The 12421-nt window shown below is 34.7% G+C and overlaps 1 long non-coding RNA gene across 1 annotated transcript in view; it reads left to right on the forward strand.

Annotated features, from left to right (window-relative positions):
- Positions 1-572: 572 nt before the first annotated feature.
- LOC108374707 (uncharacterized) overlaps positions 573-12421 on the forward strand; it is a 16535-nt gene continuing 4686 nt past the window's right edge. Inside the window, exons 1-2 of the long non-coding RNA XR_001849076.1 lie at positions 573-699; positions 6309-6311. This is a non-coding gene — a long non-coding RNA (uncharacterized LOC108374707). The remainder of the gene's footprint in view (positions 700-6308; positions 6312-12421) is intronic.

The following is a 12421-nucleotide window of genomic DNA, read 5'->3' on the forward strand; positions in this document are numbered from 1 at the left end:
TAAAATAAGATAAACCAGTTGAATAGCCTTTATAAATTAAAAAATTTTAGTTGAGAAAAAGAAGTGCACGCAAATGATTTCACAAAAATGTATTGACATGTTATTTTTTTACAAATTGAAAAATTAAGTGTCATTTGAAGTACAATAGGGACCAATGGCACGGTTTGAGCCAAGTTGGCATCCCTGCTTCCAATAACTTACAAATATAAAAATGTGAAATATCGAGGGCTTGAATTTATTAATACCCTCTATCTGCAATTTGCACAAAAACTAATTAGCGATTTTAGGAACCATCACGGCGTAGCGTGACGTGGTGTGCGCGCTGGTCGCGCGGGGTACGCAGGGCGCGAGCGCGAGTGCGGCGCGCGCGGTGTGGTGCGCTGACGCGCGCTGCCGCGAAGCTAAGCAAAGTTAATGTTTGAAAGAGAAATAATGTCAATGGATTTTATTTCGTTTTTAAAAAGGTAATAATGTCAATTGACTTTATTTCGCACCAGAGTGAGAAATAAAGTCAATTGACCTAATTTCCGTTGATCTTATTACCTGTCACCGAAAAAATGTTCATTGCTAAATTGTATATTTAAAATATGCAATGTATAAGGTTGCAATGTGTCACAACTCTGCCTTTACAAACAGTTTGCATACCGCGGTATAACAGTTTGCAAACATTGTATTGATACGTTTTGGAAGTCATCCTATGTATGTGGATAAATCATGGACAGAATGATGAAAGGTGATGGTTGTTATGCATGATTATTTGACACGCTCAGAACAAAAAGGACGAATATTATAAGTCAGAGCAAAAATTAACTTAATTTTTTCCTAGAGCAAAAATGAAGCAAATCGACAGCATATGTGTGAGCTTTGTGTGTAAGTGGTATTTCGTGCGCGCTCGGTTATTTCTGCTTTTGCTTTTGCGTTTGCGGTGATTGGCAAAATTTAGCAGCGAAAAACATTTATTTGTACATTGCAATGCTGCAATGGGTTCTGTAGTCTCGTGTCCATAATTTGAGTATGCTTTTTCAACCTGTAGCAAACGCAGGTTACGTAAATTAATAGAAAACCAAATACAGTATTCCCCGCTTTATTGCACTTAAGAAAGTGGATAATTTTTGGTTCAATTAACCGATACTCGTTTAGTTAAACAGTTCGTTCAATTACAGAATAATAAGTAGAATTCCCCTTTCTGTGTTGCCGGAGAAGAGCGGCGGAAATATTTTTGCGCAGAACTCCTTTCTGCGTAGGCGGCCTTCGCTTCGCTTTGCGCTTAAGGATTATAACTCTTACTAATTGGAGTTGCCTGAAAACAGCGGCGGAAGTATGTTTGCGCAGAACTAGGGATGCAAAAAAACATCGATGCATCGGAAACATCGATGTTTTCTATCGATATATCGATGTATTTTTTTCGATGCATCGACTGTGTACGGACTAAAATTATCTTGTATGCTTTCAAACTCTTTGCTCTAGAAACTATTCTAAATGTGGATTTTCACTATTTATGCACTATTAGAATATACATATATATTATTAATATTATCTAAAATGTTATTGCACTAATAAATTGCTACTTTTTTAGTAGAAACGTTTAGTGCCAAAATACCATCTACAATATGTTATTAATTGATAAGATATTGACACTCTAAAACCATTTGGAAATTTGGACCAACATAGTGAAATAATATAAAGTGTGCCAGCCAGTTTTATGTAAGCTTATTTCAAATCAATGTGTTAGTTTCGTAGTTTTTTCAATTCTGGCACTAACCCTTTGTTTTTGTTGCATACCTCTGCCCGAATTCGGCTTAGATCCTTATCCTGATGGACTGAAAACACCAGTACTACAACGTTATATGTGCTTTTGCACAAGCGGCAAGAATTTATTGGCATTTGTTTATGTAAAAAACTTCATAATTCCTCACTCAAAAGGGTTAACATAAAAGTCAAATAAAAACAAGTAAGAGCAGCACTGTCTTCGGCTATGCCGAAGGCTTCATACCTTTCATGAACGTTTTACAGTAAAACCCCATATCTGAACAATCAGTTGTATGAGGGCAATAAATAGGTTATAGTGACCTGAACTTTGTTAATTTTACTGTAAACTTTCTGTTGATAATGAGTGAAAAAGTGCGAAATTTCATGTTTCTAGCTGCATATATGGATAAGTTATAACAAAGAATCTCATATCTGAACAATAAGTTGAATGGAGGCAATAGGTTATAGCGATCCGATATTCGCCATTTTCACTGAAAGTATTTTTTTCATAATGGGTGGAAATATTGCGAAATTTCATGTTCCCAGCTGCATAGATGGAGGAGTTATAACAAAAAATCGCATATCTGAACAATCAGTTCTATTGGGGCTATATGTTATAGCGACCTGATCTTCGCCATTTTCACTGAAAATATTATTTTGATAATGAGTGATAACATGTTTCTAGCTACTTAAATGGAGGAGTTATAACGAAAAATCTTATATCTGAACAATCAGTTGTATGGGAGCTATAGGTTATAGTCACCCGATCTTTTTAATTTTCACCGTGAGTGTTCTGCTGATAATGGGTGGAAGTATTGCAAAATTTCATGTTCCCAGCTGCATAAATGGAGGAGTTATAACGAAAAATCTTATATCTGAACAATCAGTTGTATGGGAGCTATAGGTTATAGTCACCCGATCTTTTTAATTTTCACCGTGAGTGTTCTGCTGATAATGGGTGGAAGTATTGCAAAATTTCATGTTCCCAGCTGCATAAATGGAGGAGTTATAACGAAAAATCGCATATCTGAACAATCAGTTGTATGAGAGCTATATGTTATAGTGGTCCGAATCTTCCGGTTCCGACAAATGATTAATAGATTATAAAAGTACACTCACCTACCAAATTTCATCCGGATATATCGAAAACTGAGAGACTAGATTGCATACAAACAGACGGACAGACGGACATGGCTAAATCGACTCAGCTCGCCGTTCTGATCATTTAAGTATACATTTATCTCTTCTTATTCTGGTACTTACAAACATCGGACCAAAGTTATAATACCATTTCATGCTCATGAAAGGTATAAAAATCTTATATCTGAACAGTCAGTTGTATGGGAGCTATAGGTTATAGTCACCCGATCTTTTTAATTTTCACTGTTCCACTGATAATGGGTGGNGAAGTTATAACGAAAAATCTCATATCTGAACAATCAGTTGTATGGGAGCTATATGTTATAGTGGTCCGATTCTTCCGGTTCCGACAAATGATTAATAGATTATAAAAGTACACTCACCTACCAAATTTCATCCGGATATCTCGAAAACTGAGAGACTAGATTGCATACAAACAGACGGACAGACGGACAGACGGACATGGCTAAATCGACTCAGCTCGCCGTTCTGATCATTTAAGTATACTTTTTAATGGGTCTATCTCTTCTTATTCTGGTACTTACAAACATCGGACCAAAGTTATAATACCATTTCATGCTCATGAAAGGTATAAAAAATATGCAAATAAATTGCTAAATATGTGTGCCGAAATTGCATGTCATTGCTAGCTGGCACACTTTATATTAGTGGGATTCATGAAACATCGCAAAGTTGACGCATTTGACGCAAAATTTGCCACATTGCGACGCAGCTGATTACTTTTGTATGGGAACTTTATTGCGACAAAATTGCGACATTGCCATAGTATTTGAGCTGGCAATCATTTCATTTCTTGTTGTATATTTTTAATTGTAATAAACTGTTGACGTTTTCATTCGATGCATCGAAAATATCGATGTTTTCATACAATACATCGATATCCAACGATGCTATATTTCGATGTATCGAATCGAAAAAAACATCGATGTTTTTTTTTATATTAACATCTTAACATTTTGGGACCTTCTGGAATATAACCCTGAGGGGAAAATCTCTAGTTCTGAACTGGTGCGCTTCTAGTACATTTAGACCCAGTACTGGTTCGCGATAAATCTTTTTTGCATGCAAGCAACTGGCGAGTTTAACATGGCGATGTCCTAGGAAGTTTCAATTTCCCCCCGCTGCATCCCTTTTTCAATAGTTCCGAACTACTCTTATATTCTATAGTTCCGAACCAGTTCTAAAATCGACTGACGAAAGAAAAAAGTATCATGATTTTTCAATCTTTTTGACTCTTCCGTGTGTGCGATTTTAAGTTATTTTGAAAGAAATATATTTTCCATTTGAAATTAAATTTGTTTGAATGATTGTAAGAAATGTACGTTTACATACCTTTAGCTGTAGCTGAGTTTGCAGAGGTGCTCGCTGTTAGATTCCAGACGGTCCCAAGATGTTGAAATGTTAACACAAATTTTGGTTTTGTATTACCAAGCTATGAAAAAGCATCTGCGAAGTGCAGAATAGAAACGTATTTGAACGAAAAAGTAGCCGAACACATATGTATATAAAGTAAACAAGCCCCCCGCTGCATCCCTTTTTCGATAGTTCCGAACTAGTTCTAAATTCGACAAATAAGATCTAGTTCGTTCTGCATCCCTTTTTCTATGATTCCGAACAGGTTATAAATTCGTCACTTTATATATAGATTTCTAGTGAAAAAAAACTGAAAAAAAAATAGTTTTTTAAAAGTACCACTTTTCGACGATTTTGAACTGGTGGGGATCTTCCTATCGGACTAGTTCCTTTTTGGCGGTAAAGACCTAGTACGGAACTAGAAATTTGATACACTAGTCCGCGGTTTCCCTGCAGGGAACCAATAACAGTCAGCACCTCTGCAAATTCAGCTACAGCCAAAGGTATGTAAACGTGTTTTCAAATGCACAATTTAATTTAAATTCATTCAAACAAATTTGATTTCAGATTGAAAATACATTTCTTTGCAAATAATTAAAAATTGCTACCATGGTAACCCAAAAAGAAAACACACACAGGATATATTTTTCTTTTAGTAGATAATCTATGTATGTATGTATGTATTTATGTACATATGAATGCTTAACACGCGAACACATTTTCGTCTCATCAGATCTGTACCGTTCGTTCGATTTTACAAAATGAGGTATCAAATTAAAGGGCTTGGCCTGTGGGTGTGCAATAACTTCTTATTTTTTCAAAAAGAGTTTCCAGCTGATAATAAATAAAATTCAAATTATTTTTAAGTTAAATGAATTATTGCACTATGGGTATCGATGGAAATGGTTATGAAAAGGCCTTATTTCTTAGTTGTATTTAGGAGAGTTGCCACCTGTTTCAAAAAGCAAGTTCGGCTTAAATAAAGGCAGACAATTGAAATGTATATCCTAATAAGGATCTCAGACGAAAGAGCAGCGTTGCTGCTTTGGTAATTTTTAACCAAAATTGGTAATTTTTTTCTTTATTTATCAAATTTGGTAATTTGGTAATTTATTTTGCAATTTGGTAACATTTTCGATTTGGTCGTACATGTCACATAGGTCAATACAGGTTATGATTCCACATTAGGAAGTGGCCACAAGTACCAGGTATTTAAACCAGAAAGTTTTGCAACGCGAAAACTAATTGCAGCGTTACTTGGTTACTAGAATGGTGTGATCTCTAACAAACTGCTTGAAAGTGTGTATTGCTATATCTACCGTGTCCTTCCCCGGAAGATTTTGTGTGATCGCACTGTGTAACCATATGAGTAAAATTCTATGTAAATAACTACCTATGTTCGAAAAGCTACACATTCAGTAAGGGACTTCACTTTGTCTATGTGAGAGTGGAAAGCTTTGCCTTCAAGCGTTGAATTTCTGATATATTTTCGGTCACTCGTTGGCATATGTATTTATATATATTGGGCAAAACTGGACAATAAATGTTGTTTTTAAAGTGCTCCAAAGTTTAAGGTTTATTCACAAAAAACGGCCATCTGAGTAGCCTCATAAAAAAGTCCAATGGTACCAAATCGAATGATTTCAGTAACCGAAGAACATCCCATCTATGGGAAATTATGCGCCTGATAGTCCTCTGTTGCAACGAAACGCATCAATGACACTGTGAATGATCAGATGCATTCGGTCGTTTCGTGGCATAAGCCCTATGTAGCTGGAGATGTATATCTAAATGCAAAATATACCATTATGAGCGCGTTCTTGAAACGACGCGCAATCGTTTCTTCCGAATAAAAGGTCGACAATTTAGATAAAACTTTGTAGATTTTTTTATCATTTTTGCACAAAGTTTGAAATGCGGGTTTATATGGTGTTTCTTATATAATGAGCTCGACTCTTATGAAAAAATAATTAACGTTAAATAAATAAAAGTAAAATAGCCAAAATTGATAAAATGTTGCTTGCTTAATTAGCTCATCGCAAGAGCATGTATGTACAGTTCTGTACATGAAATAAATTTGGTAGTTTTTTGTTGAATTTGGTAACTTTTTTTGGTGATTTTGGTTAAAAATAAAAAAATCAACATAAATAAAAAAGCAACACTGCGAAAGAGGTTGTGGTTTGAAAATATTTTGCAGAGTGTTTCCACCTTGTTACGAAGTTAGATTCAATATAAGCAATAAAAAGCTTAAATAAACTACTTCAATTTGAATATAAATCAGAATTGCCCTGAAGCAACTTTATTTTCAAACTGCATGTAGGAGTCTTGCCACCTGATTTTATAATTAAATTCAAATCGAATTAAGAGGATTAGATAATTTAAATATGTATCACAATACAAGTGTCAGACGAAAAAGATTTTATGAGGTTTTGGTTAAAAAAAAATTTGAACAGGTTTGCCATATGTTTGAAAAGTCGAATTAAATCAAATTATATGAAATACTGAAATATTGGCGTCACAGAAAGGGCTATTAAAAAATGTAGTTTCAGCATTTATAACATTAATGAAGGTTTCCACTTGTGTAAAAAGTTAAACTCAAATTATTTATTAAAGTATGGGTATAAATTTACGTTCGTTCAAAATATTTTTTTTTTAAATTTTATTTAAGAGGGTTGCCATATGTTTTAGAAATTACATACAACTTGAATTAAGCGAATTAGATATCCAATTTAAATCGCAATATGTGTGTCAGTTGAAAAAGGTTTAACAAGGTTTCGGTTTTAAAATATTTTAAAGAGGGTTGCCACCTGTTTTAGAATTTTAGAATTAGAATCAGAATTTAATTAAATGAAATATTAAAACATGACTTGAAACGGAGGTGGTAAGATATCCTTAGTTTAAATATTAATAATATTAAAGAGGGTTGCCACCTATTTTAAAAGGTAAACTCAAATTATTTAATAAGTGATAGCAATTATTACAAATATGGGTATCAAATGAAATGGGTTTAAAAAGGCTTTATTTCTGAACTGCATTTAAGAGCGTTGTCACGAATTTTAAAAATAATGTTTAACTTAATTCATCAGGCACATGAAATAGGTAGGTATCACAATTTGAGACGCAAGCTGATGGTACCACTGATTGAAGTTAATGTGGATCTGCTTCTCTATTGATATGTATTAATATTTTTCAGTGCACATTGATTTATTAAATTCAATTCAATACAATTAAAACGAATATTTCGTGTACCGAAACTTGAATGTGATCTTAATAATATCACGTACTTTACGTTTCAGTTTAGCGGCTGTTTCTCCGACACAGCCTGCAGGTCAAGAGGAAGGCGCTGGACTGATCCTTTTTTATTTTTTAATGAAAAAATTAAAAAAAATCAAACTTTAACAGAAGAAAGATTTAAAAATAACAAGTTCTGTGCAAAACTTTGCATTTGTGTTCTGTTAAAAAAAATTAAGTTACTGATGAAGAAAATCGATGGATAAATAAGAAATAATGAGTGGTCAGATTAAAATGCGCAAAGATTTTTTGCATGAAATATGAGCAGAAAACCGTGTTACTCAGGTTTACGTGGCATGTGAGTAGCTTTCTTTCATGCTAATTTTTCATACAAAAAATCTTTGCGTATTTTCATTTGACCACTCATTAGTTCTTATTTGTCCATCGAATTTCTTAATTTGTAATTTGGTTTTTTTTTTTTTAACAGAACAGGCTTTAGCAGAAATGCAAAAATTTGGCACAGAACCTGTTATTTTTTTAATTTTTCTTCTGTTAAAGTTTGATTTTTTGGAATCTGGAATGATTAATTAATTCGTCAGAAACTATCAGTCCTATCGGAAAGTGATGTATATATGGTGTATGGACAATTTTTTTAGCTTCTATTTGACTTATCTCCTTTTAAGATTGTTAAATTAGTTCGTAAAGATATACGTGGTTAAGCGGAACTACCTTTTGTTTTAAGCTGAATAACGGTAAAAATAGAAAAAAAATTAACTCGATTTTGGGAATCACCGAGCAATTCTACATAGGAATTGGATAGTGGCATCAATATAACATTTTTCCTGTAAACCTGTGTTATCAGCTACGCGAATGCAACTAATTGTGAAAGGTATTTTGCCTTCCTGAATTTCATTGTAGAGTACAAAAACTCACAGTTATACGTTGGTAAAGGTATACAGGTACTTGTTGCCGGAAATCAAGCAATGGAAAAGTTTTACTTAGTATTTCCAGTGCCTTATCTTCTTTTAATTCCAAAAACTGCAACTCTTCTTCGCTTTTCTTAAAAGGAGTATTTCAGATATTTTAAATTAATTCTCAATTATGTTACATCAAAAAGGGTTTATGCAGTATGCAAACGTACATTTAAATAATTCTAAATTCGCAAATCTTTTTCCAAAATCTGCTTTTAGATAAATCATGTGCAATATTTTTTTCTAGCCATGGAAAATGATGAAATATTTTTGATGTGTATACATCTTTGGTTTCGGTAGGCGTAAAATTTGCGAAGCTGTAACGCATATCCCAGCAGGAAATTTCGAAGGGCTTTGTATGTGTATTTCAGCATAAAATGTTTATTTTCTTTAGAAGCACCCTGTGTGCGCTTGACAAATGGTTGCATACATTTAGGCATATGCATAGTAAGAGGAAATGCGCTACAATTATCAGGGTGGGCAAAAACTCGGAGTTCGAGCGAGCGAGCGAGCAAACTCCTACTCACTGCCTCGCAGGCAACGAGGCGCGCGCAGCTCGTAATCGTAGCAGCAATGAGGCGAGGCACGAGAAGTTTGGCTTGCTCGGAAAACGAGCGAGCGCTGCTTGTTTGCTCGTGCTCCTATTAAACGAGCGAGGCTGTTGTGTGCTGCCTCGCTCGTAGTGCGAGGTGAGTAGATGTCCGCATACTCGCTCTGATAGGTAAGACGAGAGAGCGACGAGCGAGCGCTCCAAGTGGACTATACAACACATCGCACACCGTCTTCAAAAGAGTCACAACTCCAAATAATAAGTTCGTCAGAAAATGCGAAAAACTATTTCGTAGCACATGCTGTTCATATGGGCAAGGACGAGTTTACCTTAAGTTTATTTAAACAAATTATAATAAAAATTTGCTCCAGCCTTTGCTGGAAGGTGAATAAAAGATCTGTGCACATTTTTAGCGCATAATTTCAAAAATGCCAAATTTTGAGTTGTGACTCTTTTGAAGACGGTGTGCGTCAATAGATTATGTACGAAAGTATCCCAGTAAAAATCGGTTGTATGCATTCATGAATGAATGCTATATGAATGAATTCGTGTGAACAATTCATGCGTGGTCATCAGAGATCGAAAATAACCGTCACCAAGTGTCCCATATGGTGTTTACCACTGACACAAACACTCTTCTTTCAAGCAAAGAGTGTTTCTCACCGTGGCAAATCACTCTGTGCGATCTTTTTGTGTTTTCCGTTGTGGGTTATTTATCAACTGCTAAAATTTCCCTTGGGCAAAAACACTTTGGCAGGGCCTTTTATTTTTAAGTGTAAAGGCAAACAAGGGCGTACGCAGCTAATCGGATAGGGGGGGGCTAATACGAACTTTATTTCACAATGCTAGTCTTCTTGGATTTGCTGCAAATGCATTTAAGATTTCTTCCTCCAGCTCACTTTGTTTCTCCTTTACTAGCTTCCTATGCGCACTTAACATACACAAACCTATAAAAATATTAATTTTTAAATAAAAATAAGTTAGCAGCTTTCCACATTTTTCTTACCATTCAGACGATTTTCCTTCATTGTAGTCCTCAACCATGTTTTAACTCTTCTTAGAGTACTAAAGGATCTCTCTACTGTTGCTGTTGTGCATGGCATTGCAAGTAGAATGTCAGTCGCTTGCCTTATTTTTGGAAAGAAGTCCATCTCGTTGTAGGCCAGAACCAAATCTGTTGGGTCTTTGTTCGGTTCTTTCCAACAATTAAACCAAAGCTCCAGCTCATGTTCAATACCTTCTAAATTATAAAGAGAAGTTGCATTCTCGATTTGAGCTTTGAGTTCATCCAAACTTAAGCGTTCTTTACATTCATTAAAAATTTCTTCAAATACAACGTCAGGTTTTGATCTGTGCTTTTCAATTGTGTGCAAAATTTTACTTATATGCTCTCTGCATTTAATAATGTTGTTATTTATGGATTGCATAGCATTCACAACTGGTTGAAGAATACCATAATATCTTGCAACTATGCACATACAAATTATAAAAACGCTTCTACCAGCTGCACTATGTAACTGGAATGCAAGTTTCCTTGTGGCACCATTTCCCTCCACGCTCAACTTTTCTAAGCCTTCAACTATTTCACAATAAAACTTTTTGAAATCGCTAATACTTTGATACTTTTCTGTCCAACGAGTCTCACAAAATGAATGTATATTAGGAGCGTATTTTCTGCGAGTAACTGACTCTTTGAAAAAATTTATTATATCTTTGATAGCCGAAATGCTATTTCGTATTTCGGGGACTGAATTCAGGTCATTGACCACCAAATTCAGTCTATGACTGGCGCAATGAAAATATAAACTTTTTGTATATGTTTGTTTTAAAATTTTTTGTACACCACCAATTTTGCCTGCCATCGTTGCACACCCATTTTGCCGGATCCAAATCTAACTGTGTAACAAAACCTTTGATATTTGCTGCTATTGTGTCTGCATCCATCGATGGTAATTGCACAAATCCAACAAACTCTTCCCGAATTATTCGCAAATTTGTGTCGAAAAATCTGATACCAATAGATAACTGTTCGATGCCGGCCATATCCGCAGTCTCATCTGCTAAAATACTGTATGCAGAAGCTTTTTTAACATCCTTACAAATCTTTTCTTGTAATATATTTGCTGCAATACTGAGTATATCGTTTTGAATTCGTGGTGACATATAAGTAGCATTTTGTTTTCCTCCTTCAATGTAATTTTTTAATACCTCGTCGCCAGCAGATATTTTTAACTTAATTAAATCATGTAGAATACCTTAAACAATATGTACGATACGAATAAATTAAGTTAAAAAATGTTTTAATATTACCTTCGTCATTCAACTTTCCCCGAAGAGGAAGGTCATGCGTTCCGCAAAATATGCTAGTGGAAATTATTTCTTTTAAAAATTTTCTGTTTTCTGCAACAGTCTTTGCGTGCCCACATTGCATCTGAAAATCAACAGGTGTTCCTTCTAAAAACAACTTTGCAGACTGCGTAGCCTCTTTATGCACATTTGAAGAAGCATGAGATTTGCAGTACTCATGTACATTTTTAAATTTTGTGAAAGGGCGCACAACAAATGAAGAAACAATTCCTGGTTTGTTTGGTGGCTTAAACAGCACGCAGTGTAAACAAAAAGCTCCTTTAAGCCTGCGGGAATACACCAACCACGGTGTATACATGTCCAACCAGACTCTATTGAACTTGCGTTTCAAATGTGTCGCATCATTTGAAAATTTATAATTTTCGTCGGGCTTCCAACAATCTGTTAACAGCGTCCTTCTCTGTGCAGCAGACATAGCGTTCGGCATGTTAATCCACTTACCAATATCATTAGGATGACAGTCATCCATCGTATCAGTTGCAGCATCGCTATCTTCGTTCGAGCTGCTTCCACCTGGGCTCAGCTTTCTTTTTAATTTCGCTACAAAATTCTCGCTTAAATATAACATTTTAAATTAGTAAGAATAAATTATAATTACCTCCAGTACTGCTAAAAAAGCTTCGAATATCCATATTTTATTCATTTTCCAATTGAAGTTAACAACGCGATTTTCAAATTCTTTTACTCCTTCTATTAAACAGCTGTTTAGAAAAAAGCAGTGTTGCAAAACAAAATGTTTAGCACACTTTCAAGTGTTCATGCCAAAAAGCTCATACAACGTTTACACTTAAGTAATTAGTAATGATTTCAAATACTTTCTTGTATAGGGTTTAAATCTCAAATTCTCCAGCGTAATGATCGAAACCTCTTTAAAAAAAAAACAAAATGTAAAATTATAACTGGTAGATATTGGACAAAACTTAAAGATGATGTTTATATTTAAATAAAGTAAAATTAACCAAAATTCAATTATGTGGCTTGTGAAAATTTGACTGTATACATATATTTTAAAGTTTCAGAAACCGGATGTAGGGGGGGG

Source organism: Rhagoletis zephyria, unplaced genomic scaffold (genome assembly GCF_001687245.7).
Source record: "Rhagoletis zephyria isolate East Lansing unplaced genomic scaffold, Rhagoletis_zephyria_1.1 Rzeph_scaffold_08033, whole genome shotgun sequence".
Lineage (NCBI taxonomy): Eukaryota > Metazoa > Arthropoda > Insecta > Diptera > Tephritidae > Rhagoletis > Rhagoletis zephyria.